This window comes from Bubalus bubalis, chromosome 8, assembly GCF_019923935.1.
Source record: "Bubalus bubalis isolate 160015118507 breed Murrah chromosome 8, NDDB_SH_1, whole genome shotgun sequence".
Taxonomy (NCBI): Eukaryota; Metazoa; Chordata; class Mammalia; order Artiodactyla; family Bovidae; genus Bubalus; species Bubalus bubalis.
Genome location: NC_059164.1, coordinates 94,470,600 through 94,483,332, shown reverse-complemented (window position 1 = coordinate 94,483,332; position 12,733 = coordinate 94,470,600). Strand labels below are relative to the sequence as shown.

The following is a 12,733-nucleotide window of genomic DNA, read 5'->3' as shown; positions in this document are numbered from 1 at the left end:
AGCTAATAGCTAGGAAAAAGAAGAAAGAAAAGGCACACCTACTCTTATCCTGGCCAAGAAATGATGTACATCACTTCTGCTCACATCCAATTAATGAGAACCAATCATTTGATTCCCCCAGAAGTATAAGGCATTAGAAACTGGTCAGGCCAACTCCCAGAACACTTGATGCTATGGAAGAAGAGCATGAGTCTTGGATGGTCAGCTAGGCATTTCATGCCCTTCCTTGATCTGTCTGCTTAGTAATGTCTTATTCACCCTTCAGTCCAAGTGCTACCTTCATTGTGAAGTCTTCTCTGACCTACATAGGCAGTTCTGTTGTTCAGTCACCAAGTTGTGTCTGACTGTTTGCAACTCCATGGACTGCAGCATGCCAGGCGTCCCTGTCCCTCACCATCTCCCAGAGTTTGCCCAAGTTCATTTCCCTTGCAGTTCTAGGTCTTTCTTTTTCTATGCCTCATGCACTTTTCACATTTCCCCATTATGACAATTATCATAATGTACTGTGTGGTTTGCTTGCCAGTCTACTCAACTGGACTATGAGCCTTAAGGGCAAAAATACTGTCTTTTTATTTTTGTATTTGGAAATCTTAGCATGCATGTGTGCGTACTAAGTTGTGTCCAGCTCTTTGCGAACTCCTGGACTATAGCCCACTAGGCTCCTCTGTCCATGGAATTTTCCAGAGAAGAATACTGGAGTGGGTTTCCATTTCCTTCTCCAGGAGATCGTCCCAACTCAGGGATTGAACCCGCATCTCTTGTGTCTTATGCATTGGCAGGCACGTTCTTTACCACTGCGCCACTGCAGAGTGCTTGGTAATAGTAGTTTTACAATGAGATTTAATGAATTAATGTTAATGAATATTATCAGTGAGTGTATGAATGAATGCCCTAAGGAAAAGAAGTTGGTTTTTACAGAGAAACAAAACCTCAGTTTAAAAAAATATTGATGAAAAAAAAATATTGATGATTCAATCTTATCCATAATGCTAAAAGGAAAATAAGCTTTCCATACAAATGTTACAATTATAACCAATATTTTATATTATTATCAATATTCCTTTAGCATCTCCCTGAGGGTAGGGACCGTATACATTTGGTTCTTTGATCTGACTCCACCATCTAGCACACTATCTGGCACATAGTAGGAACTCAGTAAATATTTCAGGAAGAATGAAAGGATATAGAAATGAATGAAGATGGCACCCTTAATCCCATGAGCCACACAATAAACACATGGCTTACATTACAAGAGAAAAGTGTTGATGGGGAGGTGAAAACTTACACCACAACTAGAAAAACAGAACAGAGTGCACATCGGGACTCTTACTATCATTACCTCGTACAAGCTATGTCATCATCCTCTTTATATAAGAAGATGAACAAACATAATTGGAGGAAACTAGAATCTCAGTGGCAATAGTTGCCTGTGAGTAAAATTAGGACAAATGGATGTCTCTAAAATGGCTGTACTATGAAATAGCCTTTATAAATTGGTTAATGAGAGAAGCAGGAAGCAAGAGTGCAGACAATTATGGAGTCGTGACAACTCTGAAAAATATATTGAGAAAAGACGAAAACATGTTTTTCATAGTTTCTGAAGAGGTGAAGGGGACAACAGAGGATGAAATGGTTGGATGGCATCACCGACTCGATGGACATGAGTTTGAGCAAGCCCCGGGAGTTGGTGATGGACAGGGAAGCTTGGTGTGTTGCAGTCCATGAGGTTGCAAAGAGTCGGACATGACTGAGCAACTGAACTGAACTGAAATGAGAGACAATTCTACAATGTTTATAATACATTTATTCTCATAGGTCCCATGTGACAAAGTTTGGATTAGATATTGCAGATGGCTTCAAGGGGATTACTTGCCAGACTTTGTCATGAGAAGCATTTGACGAGAAGGACAAAGTGCACATGCATAAGCAACTTCCAATCAGAACCTCTGCACGGGCTTGGCCAGGTATCCGGAAACTCTGGGAAGTCCTAAACATACACAAGTAAGTTTGCAGTGTGAACTGATCTGTGATGGTAACAAAGTCGGTGCTGATACTGACGGATTTTTTCTATGAACTGACCTAGGTGTTAATGGTAGGTCTAGGCATCAAGTAACCTGAAAAATAAGACAGTACACTTTTGCAAACCTTTGATGATACATGAGCTTGAAACCACTGGCCTGCCCTGAGGAGCTATCTGTCTCCCCCTGTGGCAGGAACTGCTATCAGCTCAGCACACAGATGGACTAAGCTTCCTAGCCTCTTTTGAAATTGGGCAGAGCTATATGCCAGAGTTCTGGCAAATAGAAAGTGGGTGGAAGGACTGGATGTCAGTTCCAGGTCTGGCCCATGGAAAGCCTCCTGTGTAATATACAGCAGGCTCTCTCCCTACCCACTGGCTGAATGTGGAGAGGATTCTGAGAACCTAGAGGAAGCTAGAGCCATGTGTTGGAAGAAGTCTGTGAATTACTGCATAGATTTACCACTGCATCCCACACATCTCCACCCCTACTAATTTATATTATACTATATAGTCAAGAACAATAGCTTTTCATTGGGCCAAACCATTATTTTGAAGTCCTTTGTTATAACAGTTAGCTTATCTTGACTAATACATCCTATTTCTGAACTTTCCTCCTGGTCACAAGTAGGAAGAGAGGGTAGGGTGAATTTCAAGAGTCTCAGTCTACAGCTTCAGAGGATCAAGACAAAAGACGATATCAGAGACAAAGCTCAACATAAGGGAATATCATATTTAGTGGAATTCTAGAGTTACATTTAAAGCTTAGACATTCCCATAGAGCTAAAGCCATGCATGTGAGTCTCTGCTTATCTAACTAGTTCCCTCTGGGGGTTTTCATACTCTTGAGAGTACAGTGAATAATCATCTCCCAAACATAGTTATCATATGAACCCTCAGTATAGTCCATTCAAATTTATGTGCTTAGGATCTAGCCAGATAATATGTGTGTGCTTACTTAGTCATGTTCAACTCTTTGTGATCCCATGGACTGTAGCCCACTAGGCTCCTCTGTTCATGGAATTTCCCAGCCAAAAGATATTGGAGTGGGTTGCCATTACCTCCTCCAGGGGATCTTCCCAACCCAAAGATCGAATCTGAGTCTCTTGCACTGGCAAGCAGATTCTTTCCCACTGCGCCACCTGTGAAGCCCCTAGTCAGATAGCACAACATTTAAAACCTGTTTTGCTTTTTACTAAACATGGTAATTATGAAGAAGAAAAAATCAACTAGTAAGTAACTTTGTGTTTGAAGGTATATTTTTAAAGTGATTATGCAAGGTTTGGTTGAATAAAATACTAATGAAATTATGGGGGAGCCAACCAAGCACTGTGGCAAAAAAAAAAAAAAAAAAAAAAAAAAAAAAAAAAAATGAGGCCTTTTAGTGCTTGCCTGAAGATGTTATTGGGAAACTTTTGTTTACTTGCCAGACTTTGAAAATTAAATCCTTCTTCAAGTAGCCTCGGGTGTTAAGGACAATAAATAAGATGTGCTGATTGAAAACATTTTAAAAAACAACTTGTTATAGCTTTTAAAATAACAAGGGATAAATCCAGCTTGAAATGGGATATACCAAATTCATGTGGCCTGCTGGATAAAACACCAAGCTTTAAAGCTGGATTCTACAGGTCATCATTGTATTGATGCTCTACCAAATGAAATTTTGCAGGGGCCTGAGACAATAGCCCTAGGAAATGCTAGGTAGCTTCTACCTGTAAACCTGATCCCATTAACGAAAGGGGCAATTGATCTCCTTTATCTTGAAAGTGCATAGATAAAGGGATGAACTGGAAGTTGGTCATGATTCAGGGGGAGGAAAAGGTAAGAGATTTAGGAGAAAGTCTCATTTTTTTGGAAGAGTCCCTGAGGGCTTAGATGAAAGAATCAGTCTTGAAATAGTACTTTTCAAGAAATAAATTCTCTTGCCCTATTTTCAAGAGGTATAAACTAAGCTATAATGATCCTCTAAATTTTCTAAAACCTCATCTTCTATCCCTTTTTCCAAGGCACTCCATTCCTTTGTCTTCCCATCTAAAATCTCTGGCTACAGTTAGATCCTGGAGAAGGAAATGGCTACCCACTCCAGTATTCTGGCCTGGAGAATTCCACGGACCGTATAGACCATGGGGTCGCAAAGAGACACGACTGAGCAACTTTCACACACTGTTAAGACCTGGTACTTCTTAAAGTACCACAGCTATGTCTAAAATCACATAAGAATCCAGCAGACAAATAAGGCTTCCCAGATGGCGCTAGTGGTAAAACCCACTTGCCAATCATGGGACTCAAAAGATGCAGATTCTATCCCTGGGTCGGGAAGATCCTCTGGAGAAAGAAATGGTAACCTGCTCCATTATTCTTGCATGGAAAATTCCATTGACAGAGGAACTGGGCTACAGTCCATGGGGCCGCAAAGTGTCAGACACAACTGAGCACACACCCACAGACAAACAGGTGGACTTAAGGAAATGTTGATAAGGTATGGTTAGGGAACTGACCTAAGGCTATCTCCCTCAAGATAGGATCTTTGATTAACACAAAGGATGTGTGGACTCCTTGTGCAGACTTGGCAGGAGTTCTTCAGGGGGAATCTGTGTGACCATGTAAGCAGTTACATGAGTGCTTCCCAACCTATTATCTCAATGATCAGATTCATTTTCCCCCCAAAGCTATAAGCTTTGAAAGAGTTTCATCTACTAAAGAAAATATACTAAGAATTTATTAGGTACCAGGTATTGCATTAATGAGTGCTTTACACACATTATCTAAAATCCTCAAATAGTCTGAAAAATAGAAACGATTACCCCATCTTACAGATGAGTAAACTAAAGTTCAGAGGTGTTAAATAATTAGCCCAAGTCTTACTGTTAGAAACTAAATTCTGATTGGCCTTACCTCCATACCCACATTCTTTCCAATAGACTCTCTACCCTACAGATAGAGACACACACAACCAACCAGAAATTCATATTGTGAAGACACATCTTTATTATGAGTCAGTGTGGCATAATCCCCCATATTCCAGACCTCTGCCTCCCCACAAAAGAGAAAAGCTTTACATTACTTAGTCAATCTGCTCAGGCTTTATTGTGAGTAAATATACAATGTCTTCTAGGCTTTTTTAAAGTATTGGACATGGTTCAAGTAAGTCCATTACTATCTGACTCTGAGATCCCAGAAAAAGTACCTTTACTGCCTCCCCTATCTAACTGGTAACTTGCAAGCCAAAATCTTTAAAAATTACAGAATAAATGGAGAAAAAGGATATTACTAATTCCAGTAGTAAAATGAAAATTGTTAGGCCAGTATCCTAAGATTAAGTTCTCTCCTGCTATGCAAAAAATTTCCAACAACTCCCTTGTTTTTGTGCTAGCTGAAAAACAAATAACAAAAACAAACATAAAAAGCAATCAAGCAATAGTAACCTAAAAGCCCTTCTGGGTATCCAGAAATACAGGACAACCTTGAGCAAAGTTTAACTGGCTGGATATTTAACTATTGTAAAATGAAAGTGTTTATTTGGAGATTTTAAAATAACTCATCTTCCTTAGAAACCCAAATTCTTACTTTTAGTAATGAACTCCTTTAACCTAGTTGCTTATATTTTCAATAGATTAGTTATTTATAGCAACTCAAAGATAAGAAGTAAACATCAACCAAAGAGAACAGATGTATACTTTTTCCTCACCCTTGAATTTGAACAGTACTCAAGAAACATCTAAAGATCTGGCTATTTTGCATCCAAAGAAAATGCTCTTCCTTAATTGTTTATAGAGTCTAAAGTGGTTTTGGTTGGGGGGAGGAATGGAAGGCGAATGGAGAGTTATTTTAAAATGCCATAAAAGAGTCTTCTGTATCTGAACTCCCCAAAGTGTTCTGTCTTAAATACGTGTTAGCAAAAAGATTTGTTTATTCATAGCTAAATTCTGGCTAATGACTGATTTCAGAGTACCTTTTTCTGGGCTCAGAGAAAAAGTAGTCTCTGCTAGACTTCATATTCCAGAAAGTTCTGCCCTGACTGACCAACCTCAGAGATAAACTTGAGCTCCTGCATCAACTCCATAAAGAGGATAAAACCTCAGTCTTAATCTTCTTATCCTTTACACAGGATAAAGGCTGTCTCCTAGGTGTCAGGCAACAACTCAAAGCCCTTTTATCTGAACATTCAAAGTAGGGATGATCATTTTAAAACAGTACAAGTAGACAAGTTCTCTTTTTAAAAACCCATTTTTTAAACTGGCTCTCATCACCTTCACCCAGTGATCAGTATTAGCTTTATTAGTAGTGGGACATTCAGATATAATGTAGGCCTAATACGAGGCAGTAGGAAGTATACAGCATTCCCCAATGGAGAATTCTTACCAAAATGTTTAATCTGATTCTTCTCAAGTTTTTAGATCCAACTTTGAGTTTACAAGAAATACAGAGGACAGAAGAACAAGTTTAACAACACCAAGAGGAAACAATCAGACAAATCTAGCAAGTGGGACATTCTGTAGAACAATTTGCCCAGAATGGTTGAGAAGTCAATGAAGATATTTGTGGGGGGAAGGAAAAAAGGGAGACATTCTTAAAGGATATATAGTTTGTTTGGCATAATGAAAAAGTTTTGGAAATAGTGGTGATTACATGTTGTGAATTTACTTAATGCCACTGAATTGAATACTTTAAAATGGTAAATTTTACATTATGTATACTTTACCACATATTTTTAAAAAGATATTTTGGGAACAAATAGTGAATATATGAATGTGGGTGGGTATTTAAATACTATTGAGAAGTTATATGAATTGTGTGAAATGTGATAATGGAACTGTGTACCTAACAAAGATGTGTATATTATTTAGAGATGAATGTTGAAATATTTAGGGGGGAAATATATTTTATATATATATATATATATGCTTCTATGAGTGAAAAGTGAAAGCTTCAGTTGCTCAGTCGTATCTGACTCTTTGCAACCTCATAAACTATAGTCTTCCAGGCTCCTCTGTCCATGGAATTCTCTAGGCAAGAATACTGGAGTGGGTTGCCATTCCCTTCTCCAGGGGATCTTCCCAACCCAGGGATCAAACTCGGATCTCTTGCATTGCAGGCAGATTCTTTACCATCTGAGCCACCAGGAAAGCCCCATATGCTTCTATAACTTGCTTTAAATAACTTCAGCAAAAAAGAAGAAAAAGGAAAACTTGAGAACATCTGGCAAACTTTCAGCAATTGTTTGATCTAGGTGATGAATATTGGATATTCATTATACTATTCTGATTCCTTCTCTCTATCAGAATTTTGCAAAGGAATCACGGACAAATCACCCTTCTGTAAAACAGCACAAACAATGATTGGAATTCTGAACTGGAGATATAAATTACTTTGAGGTGATGCTCTCTGGAAGGCCAGAGTTTCCAGGGTAAGGAGGACGGTGGCACAGGATGAGTGTTGGTGGTTAGAGTCATGTAACCCTAACAGAGGTGTTACATATAAAAAAAGCAGCTGAAAAGAAAGTTCAAAAGGGAGAAGCAAAAGTTTCAACCCAAAACTAGAGTGCCGGAAATCTGCACAGAGAATCATTGCTCTCAGCTATAACTGGCTCCTCTGCTACCCCTACGTCCTCCCTTGGGGTTTGGGCTGCTTAATTGCACTGAAAGGTCAAGAATTGTTGCAGCTCTTGGAGCTAAACAGAAAGGAAAAGGACTATTTTCACCAAAGGCACTGTAGGTCACTTCCTTTTTACAAAACAATGCACCGTAATGCAAGTCAAGATTGTGTCTCTCCTGTACAGTTTTGAAGTTCATCTCCATCCTCATACTTCATGAAGAGAACTTTAGTAAACCCTGACTAGAAGTGCACCCAGAAGAGAAAAGAAGAAGACTTTGAAAAAGAACCACCCAGAGCACTAATATAGTAAATTCATGGCTTCCCCTGCCCAAAATACTTGATAACATCTGCAAAGCGCTTCATTTATACCAACAATTGTAACCTTGTTATAAAACACAAATTGCTTTAATAATTCTTCAATTTCCCTATGGGTTAAAATCTTCCTTGGAAATCTTGAAATGAACAGCATCTTCTCATGGATCTTTGATTTTAATGGCACTGTGAAGCATTCTTACTCACCAAGGTATTCTGCCCAGGTTTGGTTTGACCTGTCTTCTCTGCTACCTGCATCTCTGTATCTCTGTCAGGAACTTTCCTCTGACTACAAGCATCAAGGAGGGGAACATGAATCTTCTTTCTATCCTCTCCTTCCTACTCTTCGAGAGGGGAGAGTACCTTGATTGTAGGCAGAGATCTACATTTACAGTGAGTAGGGTCGCTGGTCCTTCCTCATCCTCCTTCTCTCTCCACCCTCTTCCTTCCCTCTCTTTCCTCCTTCCAGGCAGCATCATCAATTTATGAGGGGCAACTCTCCCTCACACTACAAAGTTCAGCTATTAGTTCAGCTATTTTGTTCTTCTCCATTCTCTCCAATGTTCCTGACTGTTGCTGTCTTATCAACACACCCAAAGGAGAGTGATAACACTGCAAGATTCAAGTTTGGACTTAGGGCAAGGAAAAAATATCCCCTAAATCTTCTAACTTGGTTGTCAGATCTAGACCAGTTTAACAGAGAGCTCTGTATTAACATTTTAGGTGCAGCCTGATTAACAAAATATTATATTACTATTGGCTCTACTATCTGGGCAAAATCTGGATTTAGGTTTTCTTTTATCCTTTGTCCTAGTAATACTTTAATCTATCTATCCATCTATTCACCCAACCATCCATTTGTTCATGTATCTATCTTTCATCCATCTTCTATATATATCTAACAGCTTTTTTGAGATATACATCACATAATATACAATTCACCCATTTAAAGTATACCACTCAATATTTTTATTATATTTACAGAGTTGTGTAAACATACCACAGTCAATTTTAGAATATTTTATCACCCCCCAAAAGAAACTTTGTACCCATTAGCAGTCACTCTGCATTTCCTCCCAACCTCCTCCATCAAACCTCAGCAATTAAGCAATTGCTGCTCTATTTTCTGTCTCTATAAAGTAGCTTTTCTGGATATTTCATATAAATGGAATCAAGCTTTTTTCACATAGCACGGTGTGTTCAAAGTTTATCCATGTTGCAGTAATTCATTCCTTTTCATTGCCAAATAACATCCACTGTATGGATATACCATATTTTATTTAACCATTCATCAGCTGATAGACATTGAGATTGTTTTCTTCCTTCCTTTTTTCCTTTCTTCCTTCCTCCCTCCCTCCTTTCCTTTCTTTTTTTGTAGACTGGAATAGCATAAGCATTTTCAATAGCCAAAGAATGGAGAAGCAGGACTCTAGTTCAGGAATCAGCTTCTCTGGATTGTTTCTAATTTGAGACCATTATGAGTACTGCTGCTATGATCATGCATGTACAGTTTCTGTGCTGACATATATTTTCATTTCTTTTGGTTGTATATGTAGGAAAGAAGTTGCTGGGTTATATAGTATCCATCTGTTGTAGTCTTTTGAGGAGCTGCCAGACAGATTTCCAAAGTGGCATACCATTTTATATTTCCACCAGAATGTATAAAGATTCCAATTTCTCCACATCTTCACCAAACCTTAACATTATCTGTCTTTTTGATTATAGCCATCCTAGAGAGTACGAAGAGGTATCTCAGTTTAGATTAAAAAAAATTTTTTTTTAAATTTATTTTATTCATTTAGTTTTTATTTTATTTTTGGGTGCTCTGGGTCTTCGTTGCTGCATGCACGCTTTCTCTAGTTGCGGAGAGCGTGAGCTACTTTCTAGTCGCAGTGTGTGGGTTTCCCACCGCAGTGGCTCTTCTTGTTGTGGGGCACTGGCTCTAAAGCCCATGGGCCTCAGTAGTTGTGGCACAAGGGCTCAAGAGCACAGGCTCAGGAGTTGTGGTGCACAGGCTTAGCTGCTCCGCGGCATGTGGGATCTTCTTGGACCAGGGATCAAACCAGTGTCCTCTGAGTTGCAAGGCAGATTCTTAACCACTGGACCACCAGGGAAGCCCTCATTTTAGTTTTGATTTGTGTTTCCCTGATGGCTAATGATGTTGAGCATCTTTTCATGTGCTTGTTAATTGGCCTTTTTTGTATATCTTCCTTAAAGGAATGTTTATTCAAATTCTTTGTTGATTTTATTTTTTTAGGGTATCAAATGTAATTGATTTTTATGGTTTTTGTAAGCAATTTAGGGTCTTCTGGGTACATCCATTTTGGGAGGAAACCAGGTTGCTTTTGTAGGGCATGCCTGATGTGGTCCTAAGATTGGTTCACACGGTTTTATTTATTTTAAAAAATGCTTTTTGGAGTATAGTTGATTTACAGTGTTGCGTTATTTTCAGGTGTACATCAAAGTGAATCATTTATATTTATATATATATATATATATATGCTGCTGCTGCTGCTAAGTCGCTTCAGTCATGTCCGACTCTGTACGACCCCATAGACGGCAGCCCACCAGGCTCCTCTGTCCCTGGGATTCTCCAGGCAAGAATACTGGAGTGGGTTGCCATTTCCTTCTCCAATGCATGAAAGTGAAAACTGAAAGTGAAGTCGCTCAGTCGTGCCCGACTCTTAGCGACCCCGTGGACTGCAGCCTACCAGGCTTCTCCGTCCATGGGATTTTCCAGGCAAGAGTACTGGAGTAGGGTGCCATTGCCTTTATACACATATATACATATATAAAACTAGTTAGTATAATCCTTTTTATTTTTGTGGAGTTGATAGTAATGTCCTCTTTTATTTCTGATTTTAGTAATCTGAATCTTCTCTCTTCATTTTTTGGTCAGTCTAGCTAAAGGTTTGTCATTTTGTTGATCTTTTCAAAGAACCAGCTTTGGGTTTTGTTCATTTTCTCTATTGTTTTTCCTATCTTTTGTTTTATTAATTTCTGCTCTAATCTACTACTTCCTTCCATCTGCTTGATTTGGACTTAGTTTGCTCTTCTTTTTCTAGTTTCTAAAATGGAAGAATAGGTTATTGATCTTAGATCCTTTTCTTTTTTCTCTTCAACATAAGCATTCACAGCTGTACATTTCCTTCTAGGAACTGCTTCGGTACATTCCATAAGTTTTGTTATGTTTTGCTTTTATTTTCATTCATCTCAAAGTATTTTCTAATTTCTTTAGCTGGTTTTTTTTTTTTTTGGACCTATTTGTTATTTAGGAGTAAATTATTTACCATCCAGATATCTGTGTATTTATCAAATTTCCTTGTCTTATTGATTCTACTTTATTTCCATTGTGGTCAGAACTCACACCTTTTATAACTTCAAACCTTTTAAATAACCTAGAGTATAGTCTATCCTGGAGAATAGTCCATATTCATATGAAAAGAATGTGTACTTTGCTGTTGGTTGTTGGAACATTTTATAGATGTCTGTTAGATCTAATTGGTTTATACTTTTGTTACAAACCCAATAATACATATTATAATTATTAATATAATTTTATATCATTTTTTTAAGTTAAGAACAGAAAGGAAAGCAGGTTATATTTAGGGTTTGTTTTATTGCCTTCTTATTTACCAGTTCTGGTTCTCTTCATTTGTTCCCGTGGATTCGAGTTACCATCTTGTTGCACTTCTTACTCTACTATAGCTTTTCGTTCCCACCCACCTCCATTGTGAAATGTGCTCTTTTATACAATTGCTTTCTAGATCATTAAAGAGAAAAAAGGAGAAAAATTATGCATTGATATACTGTCTTTTATTCTTACATAATTGTATTTACTAGTCCTCTTTGGATTTTGTGTGGATTTGAATTACTGACTGGGATTACTTGTGTTCAGTTTGAAGAACTTCCTTGTTTCATATAACTCTAGCTGGCAATTAATTCTCTCAGATTTTGCTTATTGGGAATGTCTCTATTTCACTTTCATTTTTGAGAAATAGTTTCCTGGATAAAAGATTCTGATTTGAGAAGATTTTTTCCCTCAGCACTTTATTTTCTTTAAAAAAAAAAAATATATATATATATATATATATTTATTTATTTATTTATTTTTGGCTGTGCTGGGTCTTTGTTGCAGGCTTTCTTTAGTTGCAGTGTCTGGGCTTCTCATTGGGGTGGTTTCTCTTTTTGTAGAGCCCTGGCTTCAAGGAGCATGGGCTTAGTTGCTCTGGGGCATGTGGAATCTTCTCAGACTAGGGATCAAACCCATGTTCCCTGCATTTGCAGGTTTATTCCCAACCACTGGACCACCAGGGAAGTCCTCCCCTCAGCACTTTAAATATGCCACCTCACTGCTTTCTAGCCCTCATTGTCTCTGGTGAGAAGTCAGCTATTAGTCTTATTTGGATTCCCTTGTTTGTGATGAGTTTATCCTTGCTGTTTTCCAAATATTCTCCTTCATCATTTTTACTATGATGTGTCTGAATGTGGATCTAGGTTTATTCTACTTGGGATTAGTTGAGAAGTTTTCAGCCATTCTTTCTATTTTTTCTGCTCCTTTCTTTCTCCTGTACTCCCATTATACATATGTTGATGTACTTAATGCTTCTTACATTTCTCTGAAGTTCTGTTCATTACTTCTTCATCCTCCTTTCTCTCTGTTCTTGAGATCAAATAATAGCTATCTATCTCATTTGTTGATTCTTTCTTCTGCCAGTTCAATTATATTATTGAGCTCCTCTAGCGATTTTTTTTTCCTAATTATCACAATTTTCAGGCTTAGGACATCCGTTAGGTTCTTTCAAAAAT

At 38.0% G+C, this 12,733-nt stretch overlaps 1 protein-coding gene and 1 long non-coding RNA gene across 2 annotated transcripts in view; one reads left to right on the top strand and one right to left on the bottom strand.

Annotated features, from left to right (window-relative positions):
• LOC123334871 overlaps positions 1-1,987 on the top strand; it is a 43,956-nt gene extending 41,969 nt beyond the window's left edge. Inside the window, exon 4 of the long non-coding RNA XR_006553068.2 lies at positions 1,816-1,987. This is a non-coding gene — a long non-coding RNA (uncharacterized LOC123334871). The remainder of the gene's footprint in view (positions 1-1,815) is intronic.
• Positions 1-12,733, bottom strand: part of MKLN1 (muskelin 1) — a 382,035-nt gene that overhangs the window by 248,377 nt on the left and 120,925 nt on the right. The window lies entirely within an intron of this gene.